Raw genomic sequence first — 22,226 nt, 5'->3', positions numbered from 1 at the left:
CGCTCCTCGTCTCTGGCACCGGCGTTGCCGCCAAAGACGCTGCCCGCCTCCGGTCGACCTCCGCCGGCGCGCCCCTCCTCGGGGGAGGCCGGACCCGGAGTACCCGGGCCTCCCTCGCCGCCGCCCGCCTGCCAGACGGTCCCAGCGTCACCGCCCAGGACCGGCGCGACTCTCCCTGCGCCCGGCTCGGCCGACGTGGCTCCTTCCAAGGCGGGCTCTCCACCAGCGCGGTTTGGGCCTCTCCCGGTAACACCTCCATCCCAGACAAAGCCGACGGGGGTCTACCCACTTCCGCGCGGACTCACCTTGGCGGGCGCAATTTCCCCAGGCCGCGCGCATTCCCGACGACCTCGGGGTCCCCTCTGGCGACGACTCCGGTGCGCGCGCCCTCCTCCGCGTCGGCCAGCCACGCATCGACCGAACGAAGATCGCCTCCAGCCATCTCGACCGACCCGTTGCCCGAAGGCGGTGATGGGGGCGCTGTGGTTTGGGTATCCACAGGGGGTGAGAAATGCGCCCAAAGATCATCTAGGTTTACATCTTGATCCACAAGCAGAGAGAAGAGGTCATGTTTAGCGGACCCACGCCCCGACAGGTGGTTGGTGGGGACCATTGGCACGTGTAGCGAGGCAAAAAATGAAAAGAAACTAGAAAAAAAATAGTGAAGGAGGCTCGGGTCGAACCTTTTTCGCGATGGGTCGCTTCGGTGGGCCGACAATGACGAGAATCCTGAGTTTACCACACAAGCTTTACTCGGCGATAAACTCGGGGGGCTAACGTTGTCGGCCCGACCCCGATCGAAGCTATTCAAAAGCAAAGAAGCAACCAGACTTGCCCTAGCCATTAATCGGCCCCTGGGCCGACTCGGCCAAGGGCCGGCCCACTGGCCTCGGCCCAAGACCGAGCTCGACCTCGGCCCCACGAGCGACCTCGGCCTCGCGAGCTCGACCTCGGCCTCACAAGGTCGACCTCGGCCTCACGAGTTCGACCTCGGCCTCGCGAGCTCGACCTCGGCCTCGCGAGCTCGACCTCGGCCTCACGGGCAACCTCGGCCTCGCGAGGTCGACCTCGGCCTCACGAGCTCGCCCCTCGGCCTCACGAGCGACCTCGTCCTTGAGAGCTCGACCTCGACCTCACGGGCAACCTCGGCCTCGCGAGCTCGACCTCGGCCTCACAGGCCTATCCTCGACCCTCTGCTATCCTCGGCCGGGCCTATGTTATCCTCGGCCGAGGGGCCCACCAATGACGCCAGCCCATGTTGTCCTCAGCCCAGGGGCACGCCAATGACGCCAGCCTATGTTAAGCTCGGCCAAGGGGCACGTAAATAGCGCCAGCCTATGTTATCCCCTGCCGAGCCCATGCTATCCCTAGCCAAGGGGCCCACCAGTGACGCCACCCTGCACTATCCTCGGCCATGGGCTATCCTCGGCAATGGGCTATCCTCGGCCATTGGCTATCCTCGGCCATGAGCTATCCTCGGCCTTTTTGCTTCACTCGGCCAAGGGGCCCACCAATGACCCCTTGGTCGCCTATAAATACAAGAGGCCCACTCTCTTCAAAAGGTAATCCAAGTTTGAGAACTGAAACGCTGCCGAACTCACCTTTCGCTCGTTTCTCTCAAGTCTCGGTCCCTAAACACTTAAACCCTCTATTCTTCACCTCAATCCCACTAATTTTGAGCGTCGGAGAGGTAAACAGAGGCACCCCCTCTGCTTTCCCTTCTTAGCTCACGGTTCTCTCATCCTTTCTAGGTACCCCGGCGAGCTCAGACACCATCGACAGCCAAGGGAAGATCTGGGCAACCAGGTCTGACACGCTCAAGCCCAGGCGAGGCCACTTGGTCCGGCCTTGGGTCTAACCGCATGTGGCTTCTAAATCGTTGTCCGAAAAACGGCGACAACAGAAAGGAAGAAGTACGTGCGAGAAGTCTCCCAAGGGAAGATAGCGCAGTACATCAACCACACGTACGAGGCTCCTCCTCCGGCCCCGTTTGAGTCCATGTTCTTCACCAGCCAAGAGGCGGTGCGAGTTCTCCACCCACACAACGACGCGATAGTCGTCTCGGCCCTGGTCACCAACAACCTCGTCCGGAGAATCTTGATCGACAACGGCAGCTCCGTCGACATAATCTTCAAGTCGGCGTTGGACAGGATGAAACTATCCGGGATGAGACCGACTCCGATCTCAACCCCGCTCTTCGGCTTCTTCGGGGAGAGGGAATGACGGAGGGTGTTGGAATTGATCTAGGGTTTAAGAAAAAGTTTAACGCTTCGTTAAGCGGTGGAATTTTAAAAAATTTCTTTTTCAAGTAAAAGGGTTTTTACTAACCTAGACAAAGAGCAAGCACATGTAAATAAAAACTATTATGAGCATAGAAGTTTACTAACCTTTCTTCAAGCTTGAACTTTTAGAAGCTTTTGGAAAGTTGCAACGCTCGTCTCACTCATAGCACGTCTCTCTTTCTATCCTTGGCACCTCGAGCAACCACGAAAGTTTCTATCACTAAATCACTCGAAATAAAAGGAATTAGTGAGTGGGCACTTTTAAACACTACGACTTAAGAACGAGTCTTGAAGTCGCAGAGCTAAACTCTAGGTCAAATGAGGACCTAAGTGCCAAAACAATAAAACGAAATTGAAGAGAGAGGGAGAGAGAGGATCGGCCAAGTCTAGAGAGAGAAGCTCTCAATCTCTAAAACTTTTTGGAATGAGCAAAATGAGAAGAATGAGGCTCATATTTATAGGAGAGGTCTCACCTTCAATAAGGTAGTTTCCTCTTCTATAGAATGAGCCAATTTCCTCTTTTTTCTCTTGAGATGCTCGGCCAACATAGGCTTCATTAAGCCTTGGATTTGTTTCCTATTTTGTTCCATGCCTTGCCTTTGTCTCTCGCTTGGCCGAATTCCCTTAAGTATCCTCATGCAAATTTGTTTCCTCCTTTTCTTTTGGCAAGTATCTTGATACATTTATGCACAAATATTCTCTCTTTCTTTGGGTATTATGGGCGCCCATATTGTCTCTAGAATGAGCTTCTTCACTTGTTCATGACAACATGAAAAAGGCCCATTAAGAATTTTCAATAAAATTCTTATGAAATGAAATTAATTCACAAGGCCCAATTATTTTAATATGGCGGAGTGACATTAAGTCATCAAATGAACTTGTCAAAAAATTTAATGACATTCATTTCATGCTATGTCTCAAAAGACAAAAATATCATTTTGACAATTTTCGTTCTTGTTTTGACTTAGCTTCCAGTTTAGCTATTCCTAATCAATGTGATTCATGACAGTGAACTCATGGATCCAAATGAACAAAGCTTGAGCTAAATACTTGGACTCAAAAGTTCACAAATCTTTTCCAAGTTTAGCTTAATGTCAACTGACTCCACTAAAGAGTTGACACTGAAAATCTCTCGGTTCAAATGAATTTATTTTCTACTCAAGAATTCAACCTAATTGTAATGAGTGAATCCACAGAATATTACCATTTTACCCTTCTAGCTATTATTTCCTCAACTCCTTTGTCGCTTGTGAATAAGTTAGAGACAATGTATTGACGAGGAGCTAACAAGTCACATTGTTTCATCCAAAAGAGTCAAGACTCAATTTGGACACTGGCAAGTTCATTTATTCACACTCCAAGGAACAAAGCATGAGGTGATATACATTGCATTTCAGCAATCTTGTACATGAATTCCATATCTATGAGAACTTCACAAAGTTACTCATGACATTCTCACAACTTAGTACTTCACCAATAGGCCTTGTTCGGAATCACATAGTGAGTCCGAACTCTGACTTTCTCAAATGAGAATACTAAGGTGTGAAATGACATGTCTCATTTCAGGATTAAGGTAAGCACGATGCAATTCATACGTAGTGACTTCGAGACATAAAAGGTTAAATGGTTTGTTCTTATCTTGTCTCTAGAAGTGCACTGGTCAATTCAGTACCTTCGGAAGATACGTAGAAGAACTATAGAGTGTCCAACTCTCAATGCCCCATAACCAGACATCATAGATTCTCCTAACAATCATACTGAGGTCAATAGTCCTTTGAGCCTTAGACTGCGAATATATCGTTTTAAGCAAACTACGAAGAGTTTGTTCATGCAAATCAACATTTGTCTCTTCGTAAGTTGTTTAGTTTGTCTATGGACTAAAGACTAATGTTTTATCATAAAGCTTCAAACAGACACGGAAGAATGAATGAACGTTTCAACTTTTTATTAATAGATAAGCAATTACAAGCAAGAGTCTTCATGAGACTTTATTACATCAAATGTACGATATAAAGATTACAACTCTTCTTGTGGGCACCATTGACAACAAACTCCCACTTGACTCAAAGAAGATGTGTGTAGTACTTCATGCCTAATCCCTCTCGATGTTGGTCGAAGACCTTGTTCGATAGGGCCTTTGTGAATGGATCTGCTAGGTTGTCCACCGTTGAGATCTTCTTCACTTCCACGTCTCCGCGTTGCACGATCTCTCGAATCAAATGGTATTTCCTCTCAATATGCTTAGAGCGCTTATGGCTTCGAGGTTCCTTTGAGTTAGCGACAGCCCCACTATTATCACAATAAAGGGTCATGGGCTCGTCGTCATTCGGAACAACTTCCAAATACTTAAGGAATTTTCGAAGCCATACAGCCTCTTTGGATGCTTCACAAGCAGCCATATATTCTGCTTCCATTGTGGACTCAGCAATGCAAGATTGCTTAATACTCCTCCACACAACAGCTCCACCATTAAGGATGAACACAGATCCCGAAGTGGATTTCCTGGAATCCTTATCCGCTTGAAAATCGGAGTCGGTATATCCCGTCATAGTCAGGCCAGTACCTGAGTATGTAAGCATCAAGTTCCTAGTTCTTCGAAGATACTTAAGAACATGCTTAACAGCAATCCAGTGCTCGGGTCCAGGGTTGGATTGGAAACGGCTAACTATGCCAACGACGAAAAAGATGTCAGGTCTAGTGCAAAGAATAGCATACATGAGGCTTCCTACGGCAGAGGCGTAAGGAATTTTCCTCATGTCTTCAACCTCTTGTGCAGTCTTGGGAGACTGGTCCTTAGAGAGTGAGACTCCATGCCTAAAGGGTGTTTGGCCCTTCTTGGAGTCTTGCATCGAGAAGCGATCAATCACCTTATCAATATAAGATGCTTGAGAGAGCGACAGGGTCCGGTTTTTCCTATCTCGAAAGATTTACATTCTCATAATGTACGCGGCTTTTCATAGATCCTTCATATCGAATTGCTTTGCCAGCCAAACCTTAACCTCAGATAACTTACCCACGTCATTACCAATGAGTAGTATATCATCGACATATAGTACCAGAAGCACAACTTTGCCTTCGTGTATAAACTTGTAAACACAAGGCTCATCTATTGACTGTTCAAAGCCGAGGCTTTTCACAGTTTCATCGAATCTGATATTCCATGACCTAGATGCTTGCTTTAGTCCATAAATGGATTTAAGCAACTCACAAACCTTGGTCTCTTGACCTTCTTCCACGAAACCGTCTGGTTGAGCCATGTAAATGCGCTCGTCAAGATTGCCATTCAGGAAGGCTGTCTTTACATCCATTTGCCAGATCTCATAGTCGAGAGCTGCAGCTATGGACAGGAGTATGCGGATGGATTTAAGCATCGCGACTGGCGAGAAGGTTTCTTCATAGTCAATCCCTTCTTGTTGGGTATAACCCTTCGCCACAAGTCATGCTTTGAACATCTCGACGTTCCCATCAGGACCCATTTTCTTCTTGTATATCCACTTACACCCTACGGGTTTTATCCCTTTAGGAAGGTCTACAAGTTTCCAGACTTTGTTGACATACATCGAGTGAATCTCACCTTTCATGGCATCAAGCCAAAGGTTTGATTAAGAACAAGACATCGCTTGGCTATAGGAAACAGGATCATCCGTGTCAGAGACGGCTACGAGAGAGTGTCCATAGGACATGTACCAGTCAGGCTTTTGAGTAGCCCTCCCGCTACGTCTAAGTACTACTTGACGAGATCCTGATGAGTTAGGTTGTGTTTCAGTTGGGGTAATGTCGTCGCAGTTTTTCGGACAACGATTTAAAAGTCAAAGGCGGTGAGACCCAAGGCCGGACCAAGTGGTCTCGTCTTGACCCGAGCGTGTCGGACTTGATATCTCAAGTCGTCCCTTAGCTGTTGGTGATGTCTATCTCGTTCAGGCACCTGAAAAGCAAGCAAAGAGGCGTGAACTACAAAGGGAAAACAGGGGGGTTGCCCCTGTTTACCTCTCTGACGCTCAACATTACTAGGATTGAGGTGGTTTGTAGAGGGTTTAAGTGTTTAGAGGCCAAGGCTTGAGACAAACGAGCGAGGTTTGAGTTCGGCAGCGTTTCGGGACTCAAGAATGGATTACCTGTACCAGGGGAGGGACCCCGATGCTTATAGGCGACCAAAGGGCATTTTGGGCATCCCCTTGGCGGAAGGCCGACCCTGGGTCGTCCATGGAGCTCGGAGGCCAGCTCTGGGTCATCCATGGAGCTCGGAGGCCGGCTCTGGGGCGGCCTTGGAGGCGAGGGCCGGTTCTGAGGAGGCCTTGGAGACGAGGGCCGGCTCTGAGGCGGCCTTGGAGATGAGGGCCGACTCTGAGGCGGCCTTGGAGACGAGGGTCGGCTCTGAGACGGCCTTGGAGATGAGGGCCGACTCTGAGGCGGCCTTGGAGATGAGAGCCGGCTCTGAGGCGGCCATGGAGGCGAGGGACGCCTCTGAGACGTGGAGGCCGAGCTGAGGTCGAGCTAAGGCCGAGGTCGAGCTGAGGTCGAGCTGAGGCCGAGGTCGAGCTCGTCAGGCCGAGGTCGAGCTGAGGCCGGGGTCGAGCTCGTCAGGCCGAGGTCCAGCTGAGGCCGAGGTCGAGCTCGCCAGGCCGAGGTCGAGCTAAGGTTGAGCTAAGGCCAAGGTCGAGCAGAGGCCGAGGTCGAGCTCGTCAGGCCGAGGTCGAGCTGAGGCCGAGGTCGAGCTCGCCATGCCGAGGTCGAGCTGAGGTCGAGCTAAGGCCGAGGTCGAGCTCGTCAGGCCGAGGTCGAGCTGAGGCCGAGGTCGAGCTCGACAGGCCGAGGTCGAGCTGAGGCCGAGGTCGAGCTCATTAGGCCGAGGTCGAGCTGAGGCCGAGGTCGAGCTCGTCAGGCCGAGGCCGAGCTGAGGTTGAGGTCGAGCTCATCAAGCCGAGGTTGAACTGAGACCGAGGTCGAGCTCGTCAGGCCGAGGTCAAGCTGAGGCCGAGGTCGAGCTCGTCAGGCCGAGGTCGAGCTGAGGCCGAGGTCGAGCTTGCCAGGCCGAGGTCGAGCTGAGGTCGAGCTAAGGCCGAGTTCGAGCTCGTCAGGCCTAGGTCGAGCTGAGGCCGAGGTCGAGCTCGTCAGGCCGAGGTCGAGATGAGGCCGAGGTCGAGCTAAGGACGAGGTAGAGCTCGCGAGGCCGAGGTCGAGCTGAGGTCGAGCTAAGGCCGAGATCGAGCTGAGGCCGAGGTCGAGCTCGTCAGGCCGAGCTGAGGCCGAGGTCGAGCTCGTCAGGCCGATCTTTGGCCCCTTGGCCATGGGACCCCGCAGGCGCCGTCGACCCGGAATGGACCGACAATATTAGCCCCCCGAGTTTGCGGTCGAGCGTAGGTCGAGTGGAAACTCAATGCTTACGCCGCCGTGTGGACGCGGGACGAACGCTCTCGGGTTTGCGAGCGTGCCGCAAAAGGGCTTTTAATGCATCGCGAGGGAAAGCCTCTGTGCGTCGCGAGGGACGGCCTTTGTTTCGGGTTGATCGTGCGTGGCTTATTTTCTCGACCTACCAATGAAGGCGTGATCGATTTGCACGGCTTTACTGTGCGTGGCTTATTTTCTCGACCTACCCATGAAGGCGTCATCGATTAGCACGACTTTATTGTGCGTGGCTTATTTTCGCGACCTACCAATGAAGGCGTGATCGGTTAGCACGACTTTATTGTGCGTTGCTTATTTTCTTGACCTACCAATGAAGGCGTGATCGATTTGCATGACTTGGGCCTCGGGGGGCCTTGGTGTCACGTTTGTGTGACCGGGTTTTCCGTGGACGCTGGCTAGACCAGATACGTCCGGCGGACGCAAGCCTTTGAAACCCATTTGTAACTCGCTGCCTTTCGGCTCACGAGCTGGGCGGCTAGCGCGATGCCACATTTGTGTGACCAGGCTTCCCGTGGACGCTGGCTAGACCAGGTACGTCCGGCGGATGCAAGCCTTTGAAACCCATTTGTGACTCATTGCCTTTCGGCTCACGAGCTGGGCGGCGAGCGCGGTGCCACATTCGCGTGGTGAGGTTTCCCGTAGACGTTGGCTAGACCAGATACGCCCGGCGGACGCAAGCCTTTGAAACCCATTTGTAACTCGCTGCCTATCGGCTCACGAGCTGGGCGGCGAGTGCGGCGCCACATTTGTGTGGACATGTTTCCCGTGGACGCCGGTTAGACCAGATACGTCCGGCGGACGCAAGCCTTACCCATTTGAAACTCGCTACCTTTCGGCTCACGAGCTGGGCGGCGAGCGCGGAGCCACATTTGTGTGGCGAGGTTTCCCGTGGACGCTGGCTAGACCAGACGCAAGCCTTTGAAACCCATTTGAAACTCGCTGCCTTTCGGCTCACGAGCTGGGCAGCGAGCGCGGAGCCACATTTGCGTGGCGAGGTTTCCCGTGGACGCTGGCTAGACCAGATACGTCCGGCGGACGCAAGTTTTTGAAACCCATTTGAAACTCGCTGCCTTTCGGCTCACGAGCTGGGCGGCGAGCGCAGAGCCACATTTGCGTGGCGAGGTTTCCCGTCGACGCTGGCTAGACCAGATACGTCCGGCGGATGCAAGCCTTTGAAACCCATTTAAAACTCGCTGCCTTTCGGCTCACGAGCTGTGCGGCGAGCGCGGACTCAGGACTCAACTCGAGGACTCATGTAGAGACTGCACGAGGAGTATCAGTCGACTTGTGGACTCGAACTCGACTCAAGGAATGAACTCATCCCGAGGATACATGTAGAGTCGGCACGAGGAGTATCAGTCAACTAGTGGACTCGAACTCGACTCGAGGAATGAACTCATCTCGAGGAGACATGTAGAGTTGGCACGAGGAGTATCAGTCGACTCGTGGACTCTGGACTCAACTCGAGGACTAATGTAGAGCCTGCACGAGGAGTTACGTGAAGAGTCGGCACGAGGAGTATCGGTCGACTCGTGGACTCGAACTAGACTCAAGGAATGAACTCATCTCGAGGAGACATGTATAGGGTGTGTTTCTCTTTGGGACCTCCGGCCTGACCATCGGCCCCTTGAGACTTTGCTACACTTTTTTTTTTTGTTTGTTGTTGTTGTTTTATTTTTTTTTTTGAGCGAGTGAGTTTTAGTTTCGTTGAGCATTGTTTCCCATTAGCCCCCCGAGTTTCATGTGTACTCGTAGAGGAGACTAGAAATTATAATGCAACAAGATAAAGGCTTCGAGGCGAAATGTAATCTAATTACCATGTCGAAATAGTCAAAAATTACATCTCCAGGCCATTGGCCTTATTGAAATTTGAAATTTTCTTTAAACCGAGAATAAAATGATATGACGAGAACGGGAGCGGGCTTCTACTGTAGTACCAGCTTCCGCAGCTTGACCGAGCTAGAGGATGGTGCTCACCATCTTTGCCTTCCCTTTCCCGTCCATGCCTTGGATGTAGCACATCCTCGCCATCGACTAGTCTCCCAACATGATGGCAATCCCCTTTTCAGTCGGGAACTTCATCATGAGGTGATAGGTGGACTTTATGGCCTTCAACCGGTTGAGAGTCGGGCGGCCAATGATGATGCTGTACGCCGAGGGCTTGTCCACAACTAGGAAGGATACGATGCGAGTGACCTCGAACCCCCCCGGCGTTCCGAAAGTGACCGGGAGGTCGATGGTTCCCTCTGTCATGATCCTCTCCCCTGAGAAGCCGAAGAGCGGGGTCGAGATCGGGGTTGGTCTCATTCTGGATAGGTTCATCCTATCCAGTGCCGACTTAAAAATTATATCGGTGGAGCTCCCGATGTCGATGAGGATTCTCCGGACGAGGTTGTTGGCGACCGGGGCCGAGATGACTATCGCGTCGTTGTGCGGGTGGAGGACCCGCACCGCCTCTTGGCCGGTGAAGAACATGGACTCGAATGGGGTCGGAGGAGGAGCCTCGTATGTGTGGTTGATGTAGTACGTTATTTTCCCTTGGGAAACTTCACGCACGTAATTCTTCCTTTGCGTGGCCGAGTCTCTGTACTCCGGACCGCCCATGATCGAGCCCGCAATGTGCAGTTGCGAGCTCTCTGGTTATTCAATTGCCGCTCGGTCCGTGACGGTCACCGTCGTCGGACCTTTTTTTCCTTGCCGCGGGCGCCCTCCGTGTGCTGCGGCCGTCCTGATTGTTCTAAGGACGTACTCTTTCAGATTCCCATCCTGAATGAGGGCTTCGATCTGGCGCTTGAGCTGGTAACACTCGGACGTCGGGTGCCCATGGTCTTGGTGGTACTCACAGAACTTGCTTCGGAACCGCTTCGCATGATCCTTCGTGAGTGGAGCGGGGCTTCCTAGTTCATCGCGGTGCAAAGCTAGGATCCGCTCTCGCGAAGTGTTCAGAGGGGTGAATGCCGAGAACGTTCGGAAGCTATCGACGTGTGGGGGTCTAGGACCCGGGCGGGAGCGATCGCCAGGGGCCTGGCCTCCCTTGCTCCTCTTCTTTCGAGGGTTGGGATGATCTTCGTCTTGACTGTCACAGCGGCGACTGTTCTGCCGCTCCGTCCCCCGGCCATCTCGGCCGTCTAGGTAGTCCTCGATTCCCATGTATGTGCGGGCTCTTGACATAAGCTCCGCCATGTCCCGCGGGACCTTTCCAACAATAGACTTGAGGAAGTCGCCCGTGCGAGCTCCCTCGGTGATCGTCGTGATGGCGTCCTTATCGTCGAACCCTTCGACCTTGTGAGACTCCTCGGTAAAGCGAGCGAGGTATTGTCTCAAGGTCTCATCTCTCCCTTGTCGGATAGACAAGAGGTAGGTCTTCGACTTCTTCTGTGCCACGAGAGTGGCAAAACGAGCAAGGAATGCTCCTCGCAAAACCTGGAAGGACGAGATGCTCCCTAGTCTCAGACTCCGGAACCATTCAAGTCCCGACCCTGTGAGAGTCAGGCTGAAGGCTTGACACAGGGTGGCGTCTGACTGTCCCAGCATCATCATCCATGTCTCGTAGTGTTGGATGTGGAAGTTCGGGTCCGTCCGCCCGTCGTAGGGGGGGATGGATGGCAGTTTGAAGTTCCCCACGCAAGGCTGCGCGAGGATTTGAGCGGCGAAGGGAGAGTATGACTCCTCGATCCCTCCATGAGGCCTCTGCCTCCCCGACTCCCTCATATCGATGATTTGATTCTGGAGGCTTTGAATCATTGTCAACATGTCGAGCCCGTTCGTGGGGCTGACCGCCGGGACCGCGTGAGTCGCCTGTTGGCGCTCGTTGGACGCTTGGTCCCCGACGTTGGCCTGAGGTTGGCCGAGAGTTGCGGCGGGGAGCGCGTCCCTCCGAGAGTTGAGCCTCCGGCGGAGATCCTCCCCTCGGGAGTTTCTCCGTGCCGTCAAGCGCTCTCTAAGGTCCACACTCGGTGCGTAGCGGGGCGAGGTCGCCCTCGGCCGGATCGTTCGGCGAGCGCTTCGGCTATCGGCCCCATCATCCACCGGAGTCGCTCTCTCCCCGGTGAGGGGCCGTGTCCGGCCGCCTCTTGAAACCGAGGGGGCGAGTCCCCGGGAATGCGACCGTGCTTGTCGTCGCGCCGGGTGCGAAGGATCAGCCAAAGCACCATTGGACCTCTCGGGCCATGAATGGGCGAGGCTAGGAGTTGCCTCATCGGTCCTTGACTCCCCCACGTAGTCGGGGTCGGAGTCGTCTCGGGCGGATCGATCCTCGACGTCATAGCCGAGGAGATCGGCGATGAGCGAGCCGTCGACGCTAGGACGGTCAAGGAACTCCGTAAGCCGCCGGGTCGTGTCTTCTCGGGGCTCGGCCTCAGGGTCATTCACTGGGTCTTGGGGCTGGCTCTGGCTATCGCGAGGTTGCCCTTCAAGATGGTGCGCTAGGCGTCGGAGACCGTATCTCGAGCTCGTCGCTCGAGTACCCGCGGAGGTGACGGGCAATTGACTCATCTATCGAGAGTTTTGCCGTTGGAGGATGAAGAAGAGTGGTAGAGGGAATGTGTCGCCAAGGTCGAGAGATGCCCTCCTTCTAGCGCCAAAATGTCGTCACAGTTTTTCAGACAATGATTTAGGAGTCAAAGGCGGTTAGACCCAAGGCCGGACCAAGTGGTCTCATCTTGACTCGAGCGTGTCGGACTTGATATCTCAAGTCGTCCCTTAGCTGTTGGTGATGTCTATCTCGTTCAGGCACCTGAAAAGCAAGAAAAGAGGCCTGAACTACAAAGGGAAAACAGGGGGGTTGCCCCTGTTTACCTCTCCGACGCTCAACATTAGTAGGATTGAGGTGGTTTGTAGAGGGTTTAAGTGTTTAGAGGCCAAGGCTTGAGAGAAACGAGCGAGGTATGAGTTCGGCAGCGTTTCGGGACTCAAGAATGGATTACCTATACCAGGGGAGGGACCCCGATACTTATAGGCGACCAAAGGGCATTTTGGGCATCCCCTTGGCCGAAGGCCGACCCTGCGTCGTCCATGGAGCTCGGAGGCCGGCTCTGGGTCGTCCATGGAGGCGAGGGCCGGCTCTGATGCGGCCTTGGAGACGAGGGCCGGCTCTGAGACGGCCTTGGAGACGAGGGCCGACTCTGAGGCGGCGTTGGAGACGAAGGCCGGCTCTGAGGCGGCCTTGGAGACGAGGGCCGACTCTGAGGCGGCCTTGGAGACGAGAGCCGGCTCTGAGGCGCCCATGGAGACGTGGAGGCCGAGCTGAGGTGGAGCTGAGGCCGAAGTCGAGCTCACCAGGCTGAGGGCGAGCTGAGGTCGAGCTGAGGCCGAGGTCGAGCTCGTCGGGCCGAGGTCGAGCTGAGGCCGAGGTCGAGCTCGTCAGGCCGAGGTCCAGCTGAGGCCGAGGTCGAGCTCGCCAGGCCGAGGTCGAGCTCGTCAGGCCGAGGTCGAGCTGAGGCCGAGGTCGAGCTCGTCAAGCCGAGGTCGAGCTGAGGCCGAGGTCGAGCTCATCAGGCCGAGGTCGAGCTCGTCAGGCTGAGGTCGAGCTGAGGCCGAGGTCAAGCTGAGGTCAAGCTAAGGCCGAGGTCGAGCTCGTCAGGCCGAGGTCGAGCTGAGGCCGAGGTCGAGCTCGTCAGGCCAAGGTCGAGCTGAGGCCGAGGTCGAGCTTATCAGGCCGAGGTCAAGCTGAGGCCGAGGTGGAGCTCGTCAGGCCGAGGCCGAGCTGAGGTCGAGGTCGAGCTCATCAGGCCGAGGTCGAACTGAGACCGAGGTCGAGCTCGTCAGGCCGAGGTCAAGCTGAGGCCGAGGTCGAGCTCGTCAGGCCGAGGTCGAGCTGAGGCCGAGGTCGAGCTGAGGTTGAGCTAAGGCCGAGGTCGAGCTCGTCAGGCCGAGGTCGAGCTGAGGCCGAGGTCGAGATGAGGCCGAGGTCGAGCTCATCAGGCCGAGGTCGAGCTGAGGCCGAGGTCGAGCTCGTCAGGCCGAGGTTGAGCTGAGGCCGAGGTCGAGCTCGCCAAGCCGAGGTCAAGCTGAGGTCGAGCTAAGGCCGAGGTTGAGCTGAGGCCGAGGTCGAGCTCGTCAGGCCGATCTTTGGCCCCTTGGCCATGGGACCCCGCGGGCGCCGTCGACCCGGAATGGACTGACAACAGGTAAGAACAGTTCTTACAGATGAGGTAGAAGCTTCCTCACCTAACTTTTCTTCAAGCACATTTTTGCTTCTAGGTTTTGCATCCTTCATAAAGTCCTCCTCAAGGAAACGAGCATTCGTGCTAACGAAAGTCTTATCGTCCTCGGGACTATAGAAGATGAAACCCTTGGTTTTCTTTGGATATCCAACGAATAGACATAATTCTGACCTACTAGCCAACTTGCTAGTCTTTTGCGTCAGCACGTGTGCGGGGCAACCCCAAATTTTGATGCGGCTAAGATTCACTTTACGGCCAGTCCATCGTTCATAAGGAGTACCAGGAACCGTCTTGGACGGAACTTGGTTCAGAATATAAGCGGCTGTTTCGAGGGCATATCCCCAAAAGGAAAGAGGGAGTGATGAGTAACTCATCATTGATCTAACCATCTCCATAAGAGTTCGGTTTCTTCTCTCTGACACTCCATTTTGTTGAGGTGTCCCAGGTGCGGAAGCTGAGAAGCGATACCTTCTTCTTTAAGAAAGTCATCGAACTCTCCAGACATATACTCGCCACTTCGATCAGATCGAAGGGTTTTGATCACTTTGCCAGTTTGCTTTTCCACTAAAGCCCTATAGACCTTAAATACGTTAAAGGTCTCGAATTTGTGTTTGAGGAAATAGACAAAACCATATCGCGAGTAATCATCGGTGAAGGTAACGAAGTATTCGTATCCCCCACGTGCCTGTTGGCTGAGCGGACCACATATATCAGAATGTACTAGTTCCAGCAACTCAGTGGCTCTTCGACCCTTATAGGAGAAAGGTCGCTTAGTCATTTTTCCTTCTATGCAGGATTCACAAGTAGGTAGTGAACCTATTGCAGAGTCTTGGCGTGGACCATCTCTCACAAGTCTCTTAATCCTATCTAGACTGATATGACCAAGTCTCAAGTGCCAGAGGTATGTTGATTTTGTTAGATCGGAGGATTCAGAAAGTTTGATCCTCTTTGGCTCCCTAATTAGATCATTATCTATTTCGGTGTCTAAGATGGAAGGTTGAGTGCGATAAATGTAAAAAAGACCATTCTTCATACATGCATCAGTGACAAAAGAATTAGAAAAAGAAATACGAATTCCATTCTTTATAAACTTTAAATAATAATCTTGCTCTAAAAGTTGAGCAAGAGATATTAAGTTTTTCCCAAAGGAAGGAACATAATAAACATTATTCAAATTTAAAGTGCGATCTTCAAAAGATAGCGTCACGGATCCCACAGCCTTCGCAGACACCACGCTCCCATCACCCCACTTGAAGCAGAAGTCGCCATCCTCTAAGCTTTTGCTTTTCCTAAAACCAGTTAAGGACCAGCAAATATGGTTAGTCGCAGCGGAGTCAATAATCCACGATGATACATTATCAGCTACTAAACAAGCTTCAGTAATAAGTACAATACCTTTCACTTTGGTTTTGAAGTAGGCAGGACAGTTCCTACGCCAGTGACCAGGCTCATTGCATTGGTGGCATTTGTCGTTAGACTTATCCACCTTCGGAGCCTTTGGCGCCTTCTTCTTCGTTTGAACCTTAGGTTGGTTCTCCTTCTCGGCCTTGCGAGGTCTCTTCTTAGATCCAGAGGTGGAGGCAGTAGCATCTACCTCTCCTAGAGCCCTCTTTTTCTTAGTGAGTGCCTCAGCGGTTTGAAGTTCCTTCATGAGCTCGGTAACAGTGTACTCTAGCTTGTTCATGGAGTAATTCAACTTGAAGGTATCAAAGGTTTTGGGGAGAGTTTCCAAGATCATATCTATTTTGGTCTCCCCATCAATCTCAGATCCAAGGATCTCCATTTCGTTTAGATAGCTAATGATCAGCATCATATGATCTCTAACGGGAGTCCCAGCCTTCATGCGACAGTTCATAAATTGTCGGACCGCTTGTTGCCTAGCTTGACTTCCTTGCCCTCCAAACATCTCATGGAGATTGTAGAGCATATCGGTGGCAGTTTCGTAATCACCATGTTGTTGTTGCAACACATTGTTCATCGATGCCAAAATATAGCACCTCGCAATCTCATCGGATCGAAGCTAGGCCGCCAGGGCGTCTTTTTCCTCTTTCGTTGAATCTTCATTCGTTTGAGGACAGGGGGTGGTGAGAACCCATTTGTGCTTGTCGACAGTAAGGACTATGTCGAGGTTATGTTTCCAGTCGACGTAATTGTCGCCTTCGAGTTTATTCGAGGAAAGAATGGTTGAGAGAGGGTTGAGAGACATATTGCCTATAAAAGTTTAAACAAGTTTATGATTAGTCTTTGGTTTAGGATTTAAGTTTTATTTAAGACTTTGATAAAATCCAAAGGCGTTATAAACCAAACGATAATTTACTTCCTCAAGAGAAGGCCGCAAAAAATCTCCATTTATAAGTAAATGACACATCATTAATGCTTCGCCAAGATGTCAATACATCAATTTTGACTAGCCACCTTTTAAATTGGTTTGATCACTCACATCCTTTCGCAGAGCCTCAAGGGAGGATTACTAGGGATTGAGCCTAAGTGTGCAACCAACCACTTAGTCGAAAAGATCAACTTTGAAAAACAATCCCCCAAGGGGAGGCCTTGTCATCATCGTCTCACTCTCGGACGTAGCTCATTGAGCAATGATCGAAGCAAAAACGCCTTGGAGTACTCCCATTTAAGAGAGGGTCGCAAGAGCGGCTCTTAGTCCCACGTTAATTGCTTCTTTCATTAGTGTTGGGGATCGTGGGTTACAAACAACAAATATAACCCTCCCACTTAGTTTTTGGAGTTGTTTCATCGACTCTTATAAGTTCGGAAACAGATTTCCTAGTTAGAGAGCGACAGAGCGGACAACTAGAAGAGAATCCTAGATCTTCATGTTCAGAGCAGTGTTAGTGCATAAAGGCACAAGGTACATACTCGATCTTTTCCTATTTACTATTTCGGGAAAGTGCATGAGGGAAGTGTGAACTTCAACTCACTCGAACACTTGAAAGTTTGAGATTACACATCTTTTTATTTTTCGGCTTGTCTACAAGGAGACCCCCCCCTCAAATTTTCAAGAGCATATAGATTTTGAACATATGTGATATAGATATAGTTTTGAAAACATTTTGAAAATTTATTTGATTTGGATGACAAAATATTTTTCAAGTTTGAAAGCGAAAACGGTTTTTCAAAATTCACACTAGTTTTGTAAAAATTCAATTTCAATTAAACTTTCAAAAATCAAAACATTTTAATCTTACACATCATGTTTATAATCTTATGAAAAACATTTTTGCTCAAGAAATTTTTCTCATTAAAGTTCTATAACTCATGGTAGTGGGGCTGAAAATCCGGAATTCTAAAAAAAACTGAACATTCGGAACAGCCGCGCACCTCGGAGTAAAATCGCCATAACCGGCGGCTCCGATGTCCTTTTAACCTGAAACCGGTCGCATTGGACAGAGGACAGACAGAGCTTTAATTTAATTCAAGAATCATTAAATTTAGATTTCTGAGAAGAGAGTTATGCCACTTTTACTACGGAATTTACTCCAGCTCGAAGAAAAAGAAATAATTAAAGCTTGGTCATTTTTAGGTGCGAAAAAGAATCGAGTGTAACGGAACGTTTTAGGATGTTGTTAAAGCTTCTATTGGCGTTTTATTAGCAAGGTAATAACATGATATAAAAGAAATAACAACATGCATAAAACGATTCAAGTAAATAAAAGAAACTAGTAAGACAAGAAAACTAGTCAAAAAATGTACTCGAAATTTCTCAAACCTTTAAAACATGTTTTTCAATATAAAAAAATTAAAAACTTTTAGAACTGATTCTAATGTGTTTTAATAACATCCCAAAATCATAGAAAATCAACATGATTTTTAATTTAAGGGCAAGAGCAATAAATTAAAAAAAAAATCTAAGAAAACAATTCTAACTTGTCACAAAATTAGTAAACTTTCGAAAACGATTTTCAAGCTAATATTTTTAAATAGATGTACATGCATATCTTTGACCATAGCTCTGATACCATTTGTTGGAATTGATGTAGGGTTTAAGAAAAAGTTTAACGCTTCGTTAAGCGGCGGAATTTCAAAAATTTTCTTTTTCAAGTAAAACGGTTTTTAGTAACCTAGACAAAGAGCAATCACATTTAAATAAAAACTATTATGAGCATAGAAGTTTACTAATCTTTCTAGAAGATTGAACTTTGAGAAGCTTTTGGAAAGTTGCAATGCTCGTCTCCCTCGCAGCACGTCTCTCTTTCTTTCCTCGGCACCTCGAGCAACCACGAAAGTTTCTATCACTAAATCACTCGAAATAAAATGAATTAGTGAGTGGGCACTTTTAAACACTATGACTTAAGAACGAGTCTTGAAGTCGCAGAGCTAAACTCTAGGTCAAATGAGGACCTAGGTGCCAAAACAATAAAACGAAATTGAAGAGAGAGGGAGAGAGAGGATCGGCCTAGTCTAGAGAGAGAAGCTCTCAATCTCTAAAACTTTTTGGAATGAGCAAAATGAGAAGAATGAGGCTCATATTTATAGGAGTGGTCTCACCTTCAATAAGGTAGTTTCCTCTTTTATAGAATTAGACAATTTCCTCTTTTTTCTCTTGAGATGTGTTGTCTCCGTTTTTCCGGACAACGATTTAGAAGCCACAGGTGGTTAGACCCAAGGCCGGACAAAGTGGCCTCGCCTGGGCTTGAGCGTGTCGGACCTGGTTGCCCAATTCCTCCATTGGCTGTCAGTGGTGTCTGAGCTCGTCGGGGTACCTAGAAAGGATGAGAGAACCGTGAGCTAAAAAGGGGAAACAGAGGGGGTGCCTCTGTTTACCTCTCCGACGCTCAACATTAGTGGGATTGAGGTGGATAATAGAGGGTTTAAGTGTTTAGGGGCCGAGACTTGAGTGAAACGAGCGAAAGGTGAGTTCGGCAGCGTTTCAGTTCTCAAACTTGGATTACCTTTTGAAGAGGGAGGGCCTCTTGTATTTATAGGCGACCAAAGGGGTCATTGGTGGGTCCCTTGGCCGAGTGAAGCAAATGGCCGAGGATAGCCATTGGCCGAGGATAGCCCATGGCCGAGGATAGCCCATGGCCGAGGATAGCATAGGGTGGCGCTATTGATCTGCCCCCTGGCCGAGGATAACATAGGGTGGCGTCACTGGTGGGCCCCTCGGCTGGGGACAACATGGGCTCGGCAGGGGATAACATAGACTGGCGCTATTGATGTCCCCCCTGGCCGAGGATAACATAGGCTGGCGTCATTGGCGTGCCCCTGGGCTGAGGACAACATGGGCTGGCCTCATTGGTGGGCCCTTTGGCCGAACATAAGCTCGGCCGAGGATGGCATAGGGCCGAGGATAGGCCTGTGAGGCCGAAGTCGCTCGTGAGGCCGAGGTCGAGCTGAGGCCGAGGTCGAGCTCGTCAGGCCGAGGTCAAGCTCGCCAGGCCGAGGTCGAGCTGAGGCCGAGGTCGAGCTGAGGCCGGGGTCGAGCTCGCCAGGCCGAGGTCGAGTTCGCGAGGCCGAGGTCGAGCTCGCCAGGCCGAGGTTGAGCTGAGGCCGGGGTCGAGCTCGTCAGGCCGAGGTCGAGCTGATGCCGGGGTCGAGCTCGCCAGGCCGAGGTCGAGCTGAGGCCGAGGTCGAGCTCGCCAGGCCGAGGTCGAGCTGAGGCCGGGGTCGAGCTCGCCAGGCCGGGGTCGAGCTCGCCAGGCCGAGGTCGCTCGTGAGGCCGAGGTCGAGCTCGGTCTTGGGCCGAGGCCATTGGGCCGGCCTTTGGCCTAATCGGCCCAAGGGCCGATTAATGGCTAGGGCAAGTCCGATTGCTTTTTTCCCTTTGAATAGCTTTGATCGGGATCGGGCCGATAACATTAGCCCCCCGAGTTTATCGTCGAGTGAAGCTTGTGCGGTAAACTCAAGATTCCCGTCTTCTCCAGCCCATTGAAGCGACCCATCGCGAAAAAGGTTCGACCCGAGCCTCCTTCACTATTTAATTTCCCTTCTCTGGTTTCTTTTCTTTTTTTGCCTACCTACACGTGCCAATGGTCCCCACTAACCATCTGTCGGGGCGTGGGTCCGTTGAAGATGACCCATTCCCTCTGCTCGTGGATCATGATGCAAACCTAGACGATCTTTGGGCGCAATTCTTACCCCCTGTGAATACCCAAAACGCAGCGCCCCCATCACCGCCTTCGGGCAACGGGTCGGTTGAGATGGCTGGAGGTGATCCTCGTTCGGTCGATGCGCGGCTGGCCGACGCGGAGGAGGGTACGCGCGCCGGAGTCGTCGCCAGAGGGGACACCCCGAGGTCGTCGGGGACGCGCGCGGCCTGGGGGAAGGTGCGCCCGCCGAGGCGAGTCCGTGCGCAGGCGAGCCAACCCCCGTCGACCTTGTCTGTGCTGGAGGTGTTGCCGGGAGAGGTCCAAACCGCGCTGGTGGAGCACCCGCCCTGGAAGGAGTCGCGTCGGCCGAGCCGGGCGCAGGGAGAGTCGCCCCGGTCCCGGGCGGCGACGCTGGGACTGTCTGGCAGTCGAGTGGCGGCGAGGGAGGCTCGGGTACTCTAGGTCCGGTCTCCCTCGAGGAGGGATGCATCGGTGGAGGTCGATCGGAGACGGGCGGTGTTGCTGGCGATAACGCCGGCGCTAGAGACGAGAAATGCCGGCCGGACAGCGCCGGCCAAGGGGCGGCGGCCGAGGCGCTGGTTGCCCTAGCCCTAAGGGTCGGTGGCGTCCCACCTGGCGAGTCGGGCTGTGCCGCCGGGCCAGGCGAGAGCCCAAGGAGCCCGGGTGGTCTGGGCGCGCGAGCGAACTCTCTGGACAGGCCGGACGCTGACGGTGGGCCCGCTGCCGGGCCGGACAAGGGGGAGACAGGGCCGGCTGGCTCGGGCGGCCGCCGTGAGGGGTCTGCAATCCGCGGCGACCTGGACTGCTCGGGCATCGATGTCCCGAGCTCGCTCTCGGTCGTTAGCTTCGCGAGTTTGAGGAAGCGTTACGGCATCCCAGACTCGGTGTCGATCCTGAGGCCGTTGCCCGACGATCGCCCGACCCGTCCTCCGAATGGACACGCGGCCATCCACGAGGCGAGTCTTCGCGGGGGGCTACGGTTACCCTTCCAGCCGGTGATTCAAGAGCTATTGATTCGGTTGGGGGTGCACGCGTCGCAAATGTCCCCGTCCTTCTACCGGGCGGTCGCCGCGTGCCATATAATGCTCTACCGAGCGAAGAAACGGGCAGTCACCGCCTACGATATCCAAGATCTCGTGGTCGTTCGCGGGGTCCCGGGGAAACCGGGCTTCTACTGCGCGTGCCCTCGGAAGCGCATCTCCATCGTTACCAAGGTTACCTCGAAGCACCGATACCCTTGGGTATGGGTTTCCGAGTCGGCCTTTGGGTCCTTGCCCTTAGCGTTTGGGCCCACGTTCGACTTTCCCTCCGTCGGGGACGTAGATGATTCCGAACTCATATCTGTGATCAAAGCGATCCCGGATTCGAGGCGGCAGGGGTCACTGTTCGAGTCCCCGGACCTCATGGCGAGGATCGGGTGGTTCGTGCCTTGTGGCAACGTCCCTCCGTGCCTCGGTCTTGGCGTGGAGGTTGCGGTGGACCTTGTATCAGAGGCGGGGGGTTCGTCCGCCCCTCCCCCCGACGTGGGGGGTACTATCCGTTCACACGCTCTCGCGTTATCGCGCTCTCTGTTGTATTAAGCAGATTGTGTGTACTCCAACTTACTGTCGTCTCTCTCTCTTTCAGATACCATGCCCAGACGACATCGGCCGTGCACACACGCGCCGGCAGTGGCACCTATCGCTGAAGCCACGACCGCGGCTTGCCCCCGAGCCTAGGTTCGCCGCCGAGGGTCGCCGCCGCAGGCAGGGAACGAGGCGATCTCTTCTAACAACCGATCGTCGTCGTCGATTCCCTTCGGGCCACCCTCCGGCCACAAGCGCGCCCACACATCGACGGTGCCGGATGGCATGGATTCGATGCTCCTGGCGGAGGCGGCGGAGTTGAGGGATCAGTGCTCCCGAGGGATTCTTGAGACCTCTCTGCGGGACTTCAAGGGTTTGCTGACGGCAAGCGATCTGGAGCATTTCAAAAACGGGATCGGCGAGGCTCGAAAGGTACGATACGCCTACTTATCTCATGCGTAACCCTTATGCTTACTTCAATTATACGTATATCGCTTGTCTTTGAAGATGCTCGCACGTCAAGAACGAAGCGGTCGCATTCTCCGGGACTTGTTGCGGCGCATGTAGATTATGGAGAAGGACAAGGAGAGCACGGCGGCCGCCCATGCTGACGCCCTAGCGGGAGCCCGTACTGCTCGAGAATTCCAAGCACTCGAGGAGGACCTGAAGCGAGCTCGCGAGGAGTTGGCGACCGAGAACTTGCTTCGCACGGTCGGGCAGGCGTCTCGGGAGAAGGCGGAGCAGGCG

The sequence above is a fragment of the Urtica dioica genome, chromosome 8 (assembly GCF_054948205.1).
Source record: "Urtica dioica subsp. dioica isolate 48M chromosome 8, U.dioica_male_clone48M_v1_H2, whole genome shotgun sequence".
NCBI classification, from domain to species: Eukaryota; Viridiplantae; Streptophyta; class Magnoliopsida; order Rosales; family Urticaceae; genus Urtica; species Urtica dioica.
This window is presented reverse-complemented; position numbering follows the sequence as displayed.